The sequence below is a fragment of the Macaca thibetana genome, chromosome 16, assembly GCF_024542745.1.
Source record: "Macaca thibetana thibetana isolate TM-01 chromosome 16, ASM2454274v1, whole genome shotgun sequence".
Lineage (NCBI taxonomy): Eukaryota > Metazoa > Chordata > Mammalia > Primates > Cercopithecidae > Macaca > Macaca thibetana.
The window spans coordinates 18,730,383-18,744,267 of record NC_065593.1 but is presented as its reverse complement, the minus strand read 5'-3'; positions in this window follow the sequence as shown (position 1 = coordinate 18,744,267).

Here is a 13,885-nt window from a genome sequence, read left to right as displayed (position 1 = left end):
ATTGGATATTAATATGCAAGAAAGGGAACCGTGATCCATATCGTGTACCACATACAAAAATGAACCTGAAATGAATCATACATCTAAATTTAAACCTAAAACTATAAACTTTCCAGAAGGAAATATTTATAACTTATGGATAGGCAAATATTTCATAGATAAGACACACAAAAAACCATGCACCATAAAAAATGTTTCAATTAGACTCAATAAATGAAAATCTCTGCCCTCCAAAAACACTGTTAAGAAAATGAAAAGATGGCCGGGTGCGGGGGCTCAAGCCTGTAATCCCAGCACTTTGGGAGGCCGAGACGGGTGGATCACGAGGTCAGGAGATCGAGACCATCCTGGCGAACACGGTGAAACCCCGTCTCTACTAAAAAATACAAAAAACTAGCCGGGCGAGGTGGCGGGCGCCTGTAGTCCCAGCTACTCGGGAGGCTGAGGCAGGAGAATGGCATGAACCCGGGAGGCGGAGCTTGCAACGAGCTGAGATCGCGCCATTGCACTCCAGCCTGGGCGACAGAGCGAGACTCCGTCTCAAAAAAAAAAAAAAAAAAAAAAAAAAAAAAAGAAAATGAAAAGATAAGACACAGATTGAAAGGAAATATTTTAAAAGCACACATCTGATAAAAGCTTTGTATCCGGGGCTGGGCATAATGGCTCACACCTGTAATCCAAATCCAGTGCTTTGGGAGGCTGAAGGGGGCAGATCACTTGAGGCTAGCAGTTCGAGACCAGCCTGGCCAACATAGTGAGACTCGCCCCCCCATCTCTATTAAAAATAAAAAAATGAAAAAAGTGGGCAAAATATATAAATAGACCTCCACTAGGTAAGAGAAAAAGATGGCAAGTACATGAAAAAAGTTCAATGTCATTAGCCATCGGGTGCAAATTAAAACCATAATGAGATACCATTACACACTTAGAGTGGTTAAAATAAAAATAAGCTGGGCACGGTGGCTCATGTCTGTAATCCCAGCACTTTGGGATGCTGAGGTGGGCAGATCACAAGGTCAGGAGATCGAGACCATCCTGGTTAACACGGTGAACCTCTGTCTCTACTAAAAATTACAAAAAAATTAGCCAGGCATGGTGGCGGGCACCTGTAGTCCCAGCTACTCGGGAGGCTGAGAATGGCGTGAACCCGGGAGAGCCGAGATTTTGCCACTGCACTCCAGCCTGGGTGACAGAGCGAGACTCGGTCTAAAAAAAAAGTAAAATAAAACAAAATAAAATAAAAATAAATTCATAATATGAAATGTTATAAAGGATACAGAATAACTGGAAGTTTCATACATATACATTGCAAGTGGGAATATGAAAAGGGTACAGTCACTTTGGAAAACAGGCAGTTTATTATTTTTTAAAATTTATTATTATTATTATTATTATTATTATTTTGAGATAGGCTCTTGTTCTATTTCCCAGGCTGGGGTGCAGTGGCAGGATCACAGCTTACTACAGCCTTGACCTTCTGGGCTCAGTCAATCCTCCCACCTCAGCCTCCCGAGTAGCTGGGACCACAGGTGCACACTACCATGCCCAGCTAATTTTTGTCTTTGTTTCCAAGAGCTGGGGTTTTGCCTGCGCTGGTCTCCAACTCCCAGGCTCAAGTGATCAGCCCTCCTTGGCCTTCCAAAATGCTGAGACAACAGGTGTGAGCCATTAGCCAGGCGTAGTGACCCATGCCTGTAATCCCATCTACTCAGGAGGCTGAGGCATGAGAATTACTTGATCCCAGGAGGTGGAGGTTGCAGTGAGCCAAGATAGCGTCACTGCTTTCCAGCCTGGGCAACAGAGCAAGACTCCATCTCAAAAAAAAAAAAGAATAGAAATGATAAAGATTGCTTTGGTGGTCCTGGTTCCAGATGCTTTCAGGACTCTGCTGCATACCTTTCCATCAGTGCTATGAAAGCACCTCTCTATCCTTTCAAAACTGCCCTTTCGGCCGGGCGCGGTGGCTCAAGCCTGTAATCCCAGCACTTTGGGAGGCCGAGACGGGCGGATCACGAGGTCAGGAGATCGAGACCATCCTGGCTAACACGGTGAAACCCCGTCTCTACTAAAAAATACAAAAAACTAGCCGGGCGCAGTGGCGGGCGCCTGTAGTCCCAGGTACTCGGGAGGCTGAGGCAGGAGAATGGCGTGAACCCGGGAGGCGGAGCTTGCAGTGAGCCGAGATCCGGCCACTGCACTCCAGCCTGGGTGGCAGAGCGAGACTCCGTCTCAAAAAAAAAAAAAAAAAAAAAACTGCCCTTTCTTTTTCTTAGGCTCACTCAAATGGGTTTCTGTTCTTTAGAACCAAAGGGTCCTACCTACCACAATAGTAACATGAGTTATCATGGAGTAGAAAGACAAGGCTTGGACCCAGCCCATGGGGACTGAGAAGCAGAGCTGACTTTTTGGGCAATGGGTGCTGTGAGCCAGAGACGGAACCCTCCCCTCTTCTGTTCCTTATAAAATAAATTGCATGAAAGGTTTAGGCCAGCTGGGTGAAGATGAGCTCTACAAAGTGAACAAAGGAGGGTATTATCCAGGTTAAACTATCATTTGTTTCCAGCTGGGAAGGAGCAGAGAGGATGAAGAGGAGGAGAGAGGAAAAACTGGGAGGAAGAAAAGGCAGTGGAGCGGGGAGGAAAAAAACTGACACAATGTGGTGCCAGAAAATGTTCATATATTCACGTTTGGAGGCTTCTTACCTTCGGATGAAAAATGCTGGTCAATTGCCAGGTATTCGTTTGTAAATTAGGAATTTATAGTACGTTTAAGTTTACTGTAAATAAATGAACCTTCCAAAAAATCAGCTTTCTGACACATTTCCAGACATCTCTCCAAAGCAGCCCATGAGAAATCCTGACTCTCCTTACAAGCAGAATTAAATAGGAGTTTTAGTTTCTCTGCCATGTTCCTGCCTTTGCCGTTAGCTGGGATGAACAGAATGAATGATGTTAGCTGGGATGAACAGAATGAATGATGCAGAGACGGGTGAGACAATGGGGCTGATTCATGGTTTGGGAAAACAGAGAATTGTCACAGAGCTAACACTGGCCCTCCTTTTTGCCGAGGACACTGCAATGCTTAGCTGAAAGCATCGTGTTTAAATTCTTCCAACCACTGGGTAAGCATCTAAATGAGAAAAGCAATATGGGACTCCCAGGATCCCTGGGGACACTTAAAACAATCCTGAGATACCCTGGCAAAGCTTGTGATCTTTGTAAACAAGTGGAGAGATGTTTTTCAAACAGCTGTTAATTTCATTAAGAAGCCTAATTTTAAGGTCCCAGAACAGGCATTTCTTTTTACGCCAGGATAATCTCTGAGTTTTATATTTGCATCCAGTCCTGGTAGCTTAGCTTGGATGTCAGTGTTAGTTAAGCTTACATTTGGATGGGCATTTTCACTTGTGCTCTGAAAAGAATTTACCCTTAGAAGAGACTACATTTGACCAAACTAAAGTTAATGGGCAATTTAGAACTACTTATTTATATTTTTATTATTATCATATTGCACAAACTGTTTTGTGACTTTTTCATTGAACACTATAGTTTGAAAACATTAACTTGTCAACAAATTTTAATCTATAAGATAACTTCGGGCAGGGTGTGGTGGCTCATGCCTGTAATCCCAGCACTTTGGGAGAAGGCAGGCAGATCACTTGAGGTCGGGAGTTCGAGACCAGCCTGACCAACATGGAGAAACCTCGTCTCTACTAAAAATACAAAATTAGCTGGGTGTGATGGTGCATGCCTATAATCCCAGCTACTTGGGAGGCTGAGGCAAGAGAATCGCTTGAACCCAGGAGGCGGGGGTTGCAGTGAGCCAAGATCGTGCCATTGTACTCCAGCCTGGGCAACAAGAGCAAAACTCTGCCTCAAAAAAAAAAAAAGATAACTTCGAATAAATGTGTAGTGTTTGATTCTGTGGATAAACCATCATTTGTTTATCTGCTCCCTTGTTGTTGGACAATTAGGTTGTTTTTATTTTTCATAGCAATAAACTATGCTTCAGTAAAAATTATTGTAGATAAATCTTTGCACACTTTCTTATTTTCCTAAAAAAAAAAATTCTCTGCCAGGCACAGTGGCTCACGTCTGTAATCCCAGCACTTTGGGAGGCCAAGGTGGGGGGATCATCTGAGGTCAGGACTTTGAGACCATCCTGGCCAATATGGCGAAACCCCATCCCTACTAAAAGTACAAAAATTAGCCGGGCTTGGTGGCGGGTGCCTGTAATCCAGGTAATCAGGAGGCTGAGGCAGGAGAATCGCTTGAACCTGGGAGGTAGAGTTTGCGGTGAGCCAAAATCGCATCATTGCACTCCAGCCTAGGTGACAAGAGTGAGGCTCAGTCTCAAAAAAAAAAAAAAGAAAAAAAAAAAGTTCTGGATTTTGTGTTGCTGGGTCAGAAGAGAAGCATTTTTTAATGTTTTTTGTTTTGTTTTGTTTTTTGTTTTGAGACGGAGTTTCGTTCTTGTCACCCAGGCTGGAGTGCAATGGTGCGATCTCGGCTCACCACAAACTCCGTCTCCCGGGTTCAAGCAATTCTCCTGCCACAGACTCCTGAGTTGCTGGGATTACAGGCATGCGCCACCATGGCTGGCTAATTTTTATTTTTAGTAGAGATGGGTTTCTCCATGTTGGTCAGGCTGGTCTCGAACTCCCGACCTCAGGTGATCCGCCTGCCTTGGCCAATGTTTTTGACTCATTTCATACTGAGAAATTGTCCTCTGGAGTATAATTTATACCTTTGCCAAGCATAAGAGTGCTTTCCTTCACACACACTTGGCTCTCCAGTTTAACTTCATTTATTTATTTTTTTTTTTTTTAAGAGAATTTTCTTGAGTTTTCCAGGAAAGTGAGCATATAATCTACAAATAATAATAATCTTTGGGGGTTTTTTGTGTGTGTTTCATCTGCTAGATGAGCAAAGTCACAAGAATTTATGTTTCAGCATTGGTAAGAATGGGGGTAAATGGATGTTCTCAAACCCTATGAGTATACATTGGTAAGTATTTTTGGAGGATAATTTGAGACTGTGAAAAATTTATTTATTTATTTATTTTTATTTTTTATTTTTTTGTGTGTTTTTTTTGAGACGGAATCTCACTCTGTCGCCCAGGCTGGAGTGCAGTGGCCGGATCTCAGCTCACTGCAAGCTCCGCCTCCGGGGTTCACACCATTCTCCTGCCTCAGCCTCCCAAGTAGCTGGGACTACAGACGCCCGCCACCTCTCCTGGCTAGTTTTTTTTTTTTTTGTATTTTTTTAGTAGAGATGGGGTTTCACTGGGTTAGCCAGAATGGTCTCGATCTCCTGACCTCGTGATCCACCTGTCTCGGCCTCCAAAAGTGCTGGGATTATAGGCTTGAGCCACCGCGCCCGGCCAAGACTGTGAAAAATTTAAAATTGCATATCCTTTCACCCAGTGATTACACTTCTAGAAGATTATTATTCACAAGTGAGCAAAGACACATGGATAAAGGTATTCATTAAGCACTTTTCCTTGCTAGCAAAAATTAAAATAAAATAAAACATTCATCAGTAAGAAATGGTTAAATAGGCCAGGTGCAGTGGCTCACGCCTGTAATCCCAGCACTTTGGAAAGCTGAGGTGGCGGATTACTCGACCTCAGGAGTTCGAGACCAGCCTGGCCAACATGGTGATACCCCATCTTTACTAACAAAACCAAAAACAAAAACAAAAAAAACGGAACAAAAAAATAGTCAGGTGAGGTGGCACAAGCCTGTAGTCCCAGCTACTCAGGAGGAGGCTGAGGCAGGAGAATAACTTGAACCTGGGAGGTGGAGGTTGCAGTGAGCCAAGATGGCACTACTGCTCTCCAGTCTGGGCAGCAGAGTGAGACTTTGTCTCAAAAAAAGAAAAAAAGGGGCCGGGCGCGGTGGCTCATGCCTGTAATCCCAGCACTTTGGGAGGCCGAGATGGGCGGATCATAAGGTCAGGAGATCGAGACCATCCTGGCTAACACGGTGAAACCCCGTCTCTACTAAAAAATACAAAAAAAACCTAGCCAGGCGAGGTGGCGGGCGCCTGTAGTCCCAGCTACTCGGGAGGCTGAGGCAGGAGAATGGTGTAAACCCGGGAGGCGGAGCTTGCAGTGAGCTGAGATCACGCCACTGCACTCCAGCCTGAGCTACAGAGCGAGACTCCGTCTCAAAAAAAAAAAAAAGAAATGGTTAAATAAATTATAGTAGCTAATACTATGAAATACTATGCAGCCATTAAAGAGAATAAGGTAGATCTCTAGGACCAAACTGGAAATTGGTCCATGCGATTTTGTCAAGTTGATAAAATATGTTGCAGGATAATAATATTTTATGATCCCAGTTTTATTTTTCAAAATCAATGTATATACACTCAGAAATATATACGCCTAAATATGCATGGAAAAGCATCTGAGAAAGACACATCGAACTGTTGAAGGTGATTACCTCTGAGAAATGAAATAGATACAATAACGGGAATGTTTACTTTTAAATTTACATGTTGTTTTAACTTTTTTTTTCTTTCTTTTTTTTTGTTTTGAGATGGAGTCTTGCTCTGTCACCCAGGCTGGAGCGCAGTGGTGTAATCTTGGCTCACTGCAACCTCTGCCTCCTGGATTCAAGCAATTCTCCTGCCTCAGCCTCCAGAGTAGCTGGGATTACAGGCGTGAACCACCATGCCCAGCTAATTTTTTGTATCTTTAGTAGAGATGGGGTTTCATCATGTTGGTCAGACTGGTCTCAAACTCCTGACCTCATGATCCGCCCACCTCGGCCTCCCAAAATGTTGGGATTACAGGCGTGAGTCACTGCGCCCAGCCATTTTAACTTTTTATGAATATTTAGTCCTCTAAAAAAGAGGAAAGCAATGTGTCTGTTCCTTTCCAATTCTATGTCATTTCTTTTTCTTATCTTATTGCATTAGATTAGAATTTTGAGAGCAGTTGTTACTATGAGTAGTAATAGATGACATCCTTGTCTTGTTCCTGACTTTATTTTATTTTTATTTTTGAGAGCACGTCTTGCCCTGTCACCCAGGCTGGAGTACAACGGCAAGATCTCGGCTCATTGCAAACTCTGCCTCCTAGGTTCAAGCAATTCTCCTGCCTCAGCCTCCGGAGTAGCTGGGATTACAGGTGCAAGTCACCATGCCTGGCTAATTTTTTTTTTTTTTTTATCTTTAGTAGAGACGGGGTTTCATCATGTTGGCTAGGGCTGGCCTTGAACTCCTGTCCTTATAATCCTCCTGCCTCAGTCTCCCAAAGTGCTGGGATTACAGGTGTGAGCCACCGTGCCCCGCCTCTTTTTTTTTTTTTTTTTGAGACGGAGTCTTGCGCTATCGCCCAGGCTGGGATGTAGTGGCTCAATCTCAGCTCACTGCAGCCTCTGCCTCCCGGGTTCCAGCGATTCTCCTGCCTCAGCCTTTCAAGTAGCTGGGATTACAGGCACACACCACCACACCTGGCTAATTTTCATATTTTTAGTAGAGATGGGGTTTCACCATGTTGGCCAGGCTGGTCTCAAACTCCTGACCTGAGATGATCCTCCTGCCTTGACCTCCCACAGTGCTGGGATTACAGGCATGAGCCACTGTGCCCGGCTGTTGCTACTGAGTTTAATAGTTACATGTTTGGCTGGATGTGGTGGCTTATGCCTGTAAAGTTCTACTTTAAAACCACTCCTTCATGAAACCTCCTTTAAGCCTTCTAGGTGAGAATTAATCTTTTACTCCACTAGTTAAATAAAACTAGCAGAAAGGGACAGAAAGTTTGTTTTACCTGGCCAGGTGTGGTGGCTCACACCTGTAATCCCAGCACTTTGGGAGGCTGAGATGGGTGGATCACCTGAGCTCAGGAGTTCAAGACCAGCCTGACCAACACAGAGAAACCCCCTCTCTACTAAAAATACAAAATTCAGGCGTCATGGTGCATGCCTGCAATCCCAGGTACTTGGGAGGCTGAGGCAGGAGAATCGCTTGAACCTGGGAGGTGGAGGTTGCAGTGAGCTGAGATCACGCCATTGTACTCCAGCCTGGGCAACAGAGTGAGACTCTGTCTCAAAAAAAAAAAAAAAAAAAAAAGGAAAAGAAAGAAAGAAAAGAAAAGAAAAAAAGAAAGTTTGTTCTACCCTTTGCCTGGTCTATGTGGTAGCATGCCAGATCAATTTAATACATCCTTTTGTACTATGTTTCTTCATATTAGAACTTCAAAAATTATATATATATATATATACATGTGTTTGCCTCAAAAAGTGACAAGTATCCAAAGAAAAAATGACAAGATGTCGATCCCTTGGCCCCCTTCCGTCCCCCTTCCTGTTGCTCCTCAGCCGCCCAAGATTGAACCCTGGCTGGGGCTGGGTAGCAGGACAGCCCCTCAGATGAGGTCAGCAACACTGAGAGACATTTCCTCAATGGAGGTGTTGTAGACGGTCTCGATGTCTCAAAGAGTCCTCTTGTCTTCTTCTATCACCATGTTAACAGCCACACCCTTACGGCCAAACTGTCCACCTCAACCAATTCTGTGGATATAGCTTTCTCCGTTGGTGGGAAGGTCATAGTTGAGGAGTAAAGAAATCTGCGGCACAGCAACGCCTCTGGCCAGCAGGTCAGTGGGAACCAAAACTCTGCTAGAGCCAGAACAAAACTCCCTCACTGGCCAGATGCAGTGCCTCGCGCCTGTAATCCAGCACTTTGGAAGGCCAAGGCGGGCAGATCACCTGAGGTCAGGAGTTCGAGACCAGCCTCACCAACATGGAGAAACCCCATCTCTACTAAAAGTAAAAAATTAGCCGGGCGTGGTGGCGCGTGCCTGTAATCCCAGCTACTTGGGAGGCTGAGTCAGGAGCCTTCACTCCTGGAGTGAAGTGGTGCGATCTCGGCTCACCTCAACCTCTGTCTCCTGGGTTCAAGGGATTCTCCTGCCTCAGCTTCCCGAGTAGCTGTAACTACAGGTGTGGGTTACCACACCCGGGTCTTTTTTTTTTTTTTTTTTTTTTTTTGAGATGGAGTCTCACTTTGTCACCCAGGCTGGAGTGCAATGGCATGATCTCGGCTCACTGCAAGCTCTGCCTCCCAGATTCACGCCATTCTCCTGCCTCAGCCTCCCGAGTAGCTGGGACTACAGGCGCCTGCCACCACGCCCGGCTAATTTTTTGTATTTTTAGTAGAGACAGGGTTTCACGGTGTTAGCCAGGATGGTCTCGATCTCCTGACCTCGTGATCCGCCCACCTTGGCCTCCCAAAGTCCTGGGATTACAGGTGTGAACCACCACGCCCGGCCCTTTATTTTGTATTTTTAGTAGAGATGGGTTTTGCCCCATTGGCCAGGCTGATCTCGAACTCCTGGTCTCAGGTGAGCCACCTGCCTTGGCCTCCCGAAGTGCTGGGATTACAGGAGTGAGCCACCATGCCCGGCAAGTGCTGCTTTTAAATATTCCTTCTAGGTCTAGGCTGAGTTTCACTCTGTTAATAGCCTTTAATTTGTTTTTATGGACGCTCAGTGTTCGTAACACAGGTGGATGTCATGATGCTGAGATGAGGAAGGATGGGTCTAGTTGGACGTGCCCTCACTGGCATATCCATACCTTGGGGAAATGCAGGTACACACAATAATTAGTAAAATCTCCCAGAGTGAGTCCCATGACAGGTGGGTTGTGATTCTCCTTTAAATGGGACTTTGATTCACATAACTTGTATGCCCAAAAGCTTCCTTCTCACAACTTGCTAATTGCTTTCTATCAAATTTGCACACATAACAACATACATTTACCTATAAATTATAGAGAACAGTTCTCAAAACAACATTTTAATATTTGCACTTATCATAAATAGACTTTTACTCTGGAGATACCTTAGAAGAAGATACTCCTCTTCCCAATAGAAGTATTTTTGGAGTGCTTCTTCCAGTCAGCTTATTTGCAGAATTGTTTAAACTGACACTAATTTTACTACAGCAATTGAATAAATGTTTCCAGGCTGGGTGTGGTGGCTCACGCCTGTAATCCTAGCACTTTGGGAGACTGAGGTGGGCAGATCACCTGAGGTCAGGAGTTTGAGACCGGCCTGGCCAACGTGGTGAAAACCCGTCTCTCCTAAAAATGCAAAAATTAGCTGGGCGTGGAGGCGGGCATCTGTAATCTCAGCTTCTCAGGAGGCTGAGGCAGGAGAATCGCTTCAACCCAGGAGGCGGAGGTTGCAGTGAGCTGAGATTGCGCCATTGCACTCCAGGCTGGGTGACACAGTGAGACTCCGTCTCAATAAATAAATAAATAAATATTTCAATTTTGAAAATGTCTACTGGAAAAATGAAGATTTGCAATTAAAATGAATGGGGAGATTCTTAGATTGTGGTAAGTAAAATGGATGTTTACACTTAATTTTTTTTTCAAGAAACATCATCTAAAATGTCCATTATTAAATGTTTCCTGGATGGATATAATAAGTTCTATCTAAGTCCTTACAAATTCTGATTGATAGCATAGATGTCCTAATTCTACATTTTCAATAGACAAAGGTTTATTAAGATAGATCTATCATCCTAGCAGCTAACTGAAGGGAAGGTGCATAGAACCATAACACATCACTTCACATCAAGGTAAGCACGTTAACAGTTTTCTGTTCAGAAAAATCATAATCCAGGGAGAAAGTTTTATACCTTCCCCCAAAGGGAGTTTATTATTTTTTGAAGGACCGCTATAGAAATAAAATTTGATATAAATTTAGTGCATAATTACATAATATAGATTTTAAATTTTTCTAAGTATGAGTCTGAGAGCTCAAGGTTTATAGGAGTTAGTGCTACTTATTTGTATGAAGTCAGTGTTTATAAAAGTGTTTCTGATTTCTTTTTGGGCAATTTTGTTTACTTTTAGAGCATTCGTTTAAAAAATAAAGAACTGATTTACTCAGCTAATTAAATATTAAGTGGCATGATATCAGACCATAATAAATATTTTAAAAGGTAAAAATGAAGGGAGGGTGGATTCTTAGAACAAAGGGATGCTAATTTATTGTATGTTTATTGACTGTTACTGAACCAAAGCAATAGCACAGACCAAAGCTCTATGCCTCATTTATTGTCCTTATCTGAAAATCCCAGAAATGTAAAACTGGACAAGACTTTCTGGAGACAATTTGATTCATCTCTGGCAAATCTTCGTGACGCAAAAACCCAAGCCCTTCATGCAATTGGCTCATGTTCCCTTTGAACACTTACAGGGATGGAGACAATCTTTCTTTTTTACTCATTTTACTTATTTAATTTAACTTTATTGTGAGACAGGGTTTTGCTCTGTCACCCAGGCTGGCGTGCAGTGGTGCCATCTCTGTTCACTGCAGCCTCCACCTCCCGGGCTCAAACGATCCTCCCATCTCAGTCTCCCAATGGGAGGAACCACAGGCGCAAACCACCATGTCTGGCTAATTTCTCTATTTTTCCATAGAGACGGGGTTTCCCTGTGTTGCCCAGGCTGGTCTCGAACTCCTGGGCTGAAGCGATTCTCCCACCTTGGTACCCCAAAGTGCTGCGATTACAGGCTTGAAGGACTGATCCCAGCCTATTTTTAGAGATGGGGGGCCAATCTGCCCAGGCCACAGTGCAGTAGCCTGACCGTGATTCACTGCAACCTGGACCTCCTGGGCTCAAGTGATCTGCCTGTCTCCACCTCCTGAGTAGCTAGGACTCCAGGCACGGGCCACCACACCCAGCTAATTAAAAGTTTTTGTTTTTGTTGTTTGTTTTTCTGAGACAGACTCTCGCTTTGTTACCTAGGCTGCAGTGCAGTGGCATGATCTTGGCTCATTGCAACCTCCGCCTCCCGGCTTCAAGTGATTCTCATGCCTCAGTCCCCCAGGTGGCTGGGATTACAGGCGCACACCACTATGCCTGGCTAATTTTTGTATTTTTAGTAGAGATGGCATTTCACCATGTTGACCAGACTGGTCTCGAAATCCTGACCTCAAGGGATCCGCCTGTCTGGGCCTCTCAAAGTGTTGGGATTACAGGCATGAGCCAACGTGCCGGCTGTTTTTCTTTTCTTTCTTTTTTGTTTTTAGAGATGAGATCTTGCTGTGTTGCCCTGGCTGGTCCGGATCTCCAGGGCTTAAGCAATCCTCCCATCTCATCCTCCCCAGTAGCTGGGACTACAGGCACGTGCCACCACACTTAGCTAATTTTTAAAATTTTTTTTGTAGAGATGAGGTTTCACTATGTAGCACCTGCTGGTCTCCAACTCTTTGGCTCAGGTGATCCACCACCCCCGCTCCCAACCTCCCCATCCCTGCCTTGGCCTCCCAAATTGCTGGGATTACAGGGGTTAGCAACCTGTGCCTGGCAGAGATAACCTTTCTTTTTTTTTTTTTTTTTTGAGACGGAGTCTCACTCTGTTGCCCAGGCTGGAGTGCAGTGGCACAATGTCAGCTCACTGCAAGCTCCGCCTCCAGGGTTCACACCACTCTCCTGCCTCAGCCTCGCCAGTAGCTGGGACTACAGGCGCCTGCCACCAGGCCCGGCTAATTTTTTTGTAGTTTTAGTAGAGACAGGGTTTCACCATGTTTTAGTAGAGACAGGGTTTCACGGTGTTAGCCAGGATGGGAGATAACCTTTCTTGATCAAAGGAAGCTTGTTTTGGTATCAAGCAACAGTAATGTTTACATGAGTTACCGATGAGTCCCCATGAAACTGGGATACTTTGCACAGGCTGCATCCCCTCTCTAATTCTCACAAAAGACGGGTTAGTTATTAGGTGTCTTTTATTGAGAAACTGAGGCCAAAGAGAGGTATGATAATTTGCCCCAGGTCTGGCTTCTGGCAAGTGCGGGGTCCAGGATTTACACCTAAGTTGTCTCTTTCATTAACTCTGTTGCTTCTCAAATGCAGTATATATATATTTACCTATATAAAGTGATGCAATAAAATCAGTACACATAAGGTTAAGCCTGTTTGAAGAAAAGAGCTTCCTTGGACAATAAAATTAATGATAAGATAATCTCATTTAAACCTGTTATTAAAATAATAACCCATATTGAATTATTCAGAACCCCAAATCTCGCTTTTTAAAAATCAAGGGTCGGCAGGGCGCGGTGGCTCACGCCTGCCCAGCACTTTGAGAGGCTGAGGCGGGCGGATCACGAGGTTAAGGGATCGAGACCATCTTGGCCAACATGGTGAAACTTCGTCTCTATTAAAAATTACAAAAATTAGCTGGGCGAGGTGGCGGGCGCCTGTAGTCCCAGCTACTCGGGAGGCTGAGGCAGGAGAATCGCTTGAACTCGGGAGGCGAAGGTTGCAGTGAGCCGAGATCGCGCCACTGCACTTCAGCCTGTCGACAGAGCGAGATTCCGTCTCAAAAAAAAAAAAAAAAAAGGAAAAAAAAAAATCATGGGTCTCTGTGCGGAATAAATTAACTGCAAATCCCCAAGACGACTCTCTCATCAATATTTCAATCCATAATTTAACAAACACACACAGACATCCCTTATAGTGATACAGTTCCAGGCCTTTCTTTGGGCATCCTCTGATGTGTGTGTGTGACTAAGAAGAAGAATAGCTGAATCACATCCAAAAGCGAGTCCTCCCAATTAAAAATCTGTAACAAAAATCAAGACAATGACAGCATTCCATCTGCCTTTTAACCTCAACAGCTCCTCCTCCCAAGCCGACCAACCTACTCCCTTCCCTCATTTCCCCCCAAACTGAGAAATCATCTCGGAGGCCGGAGGCAGAAAGGGACGGTAGGTGGCCGGGCCCCGCTGCCTCTCGCGCCTCCCGGGGCCCGCCACGCACGGTGCCAACCGGTCCCCGCGGTCGGCCGCATGAGCGCAAAAGCAGGGCAGGGAGGTGAGCAGAGCCAGAGTTCAGAAGGGGCCACAAGTTAGACGAGGGG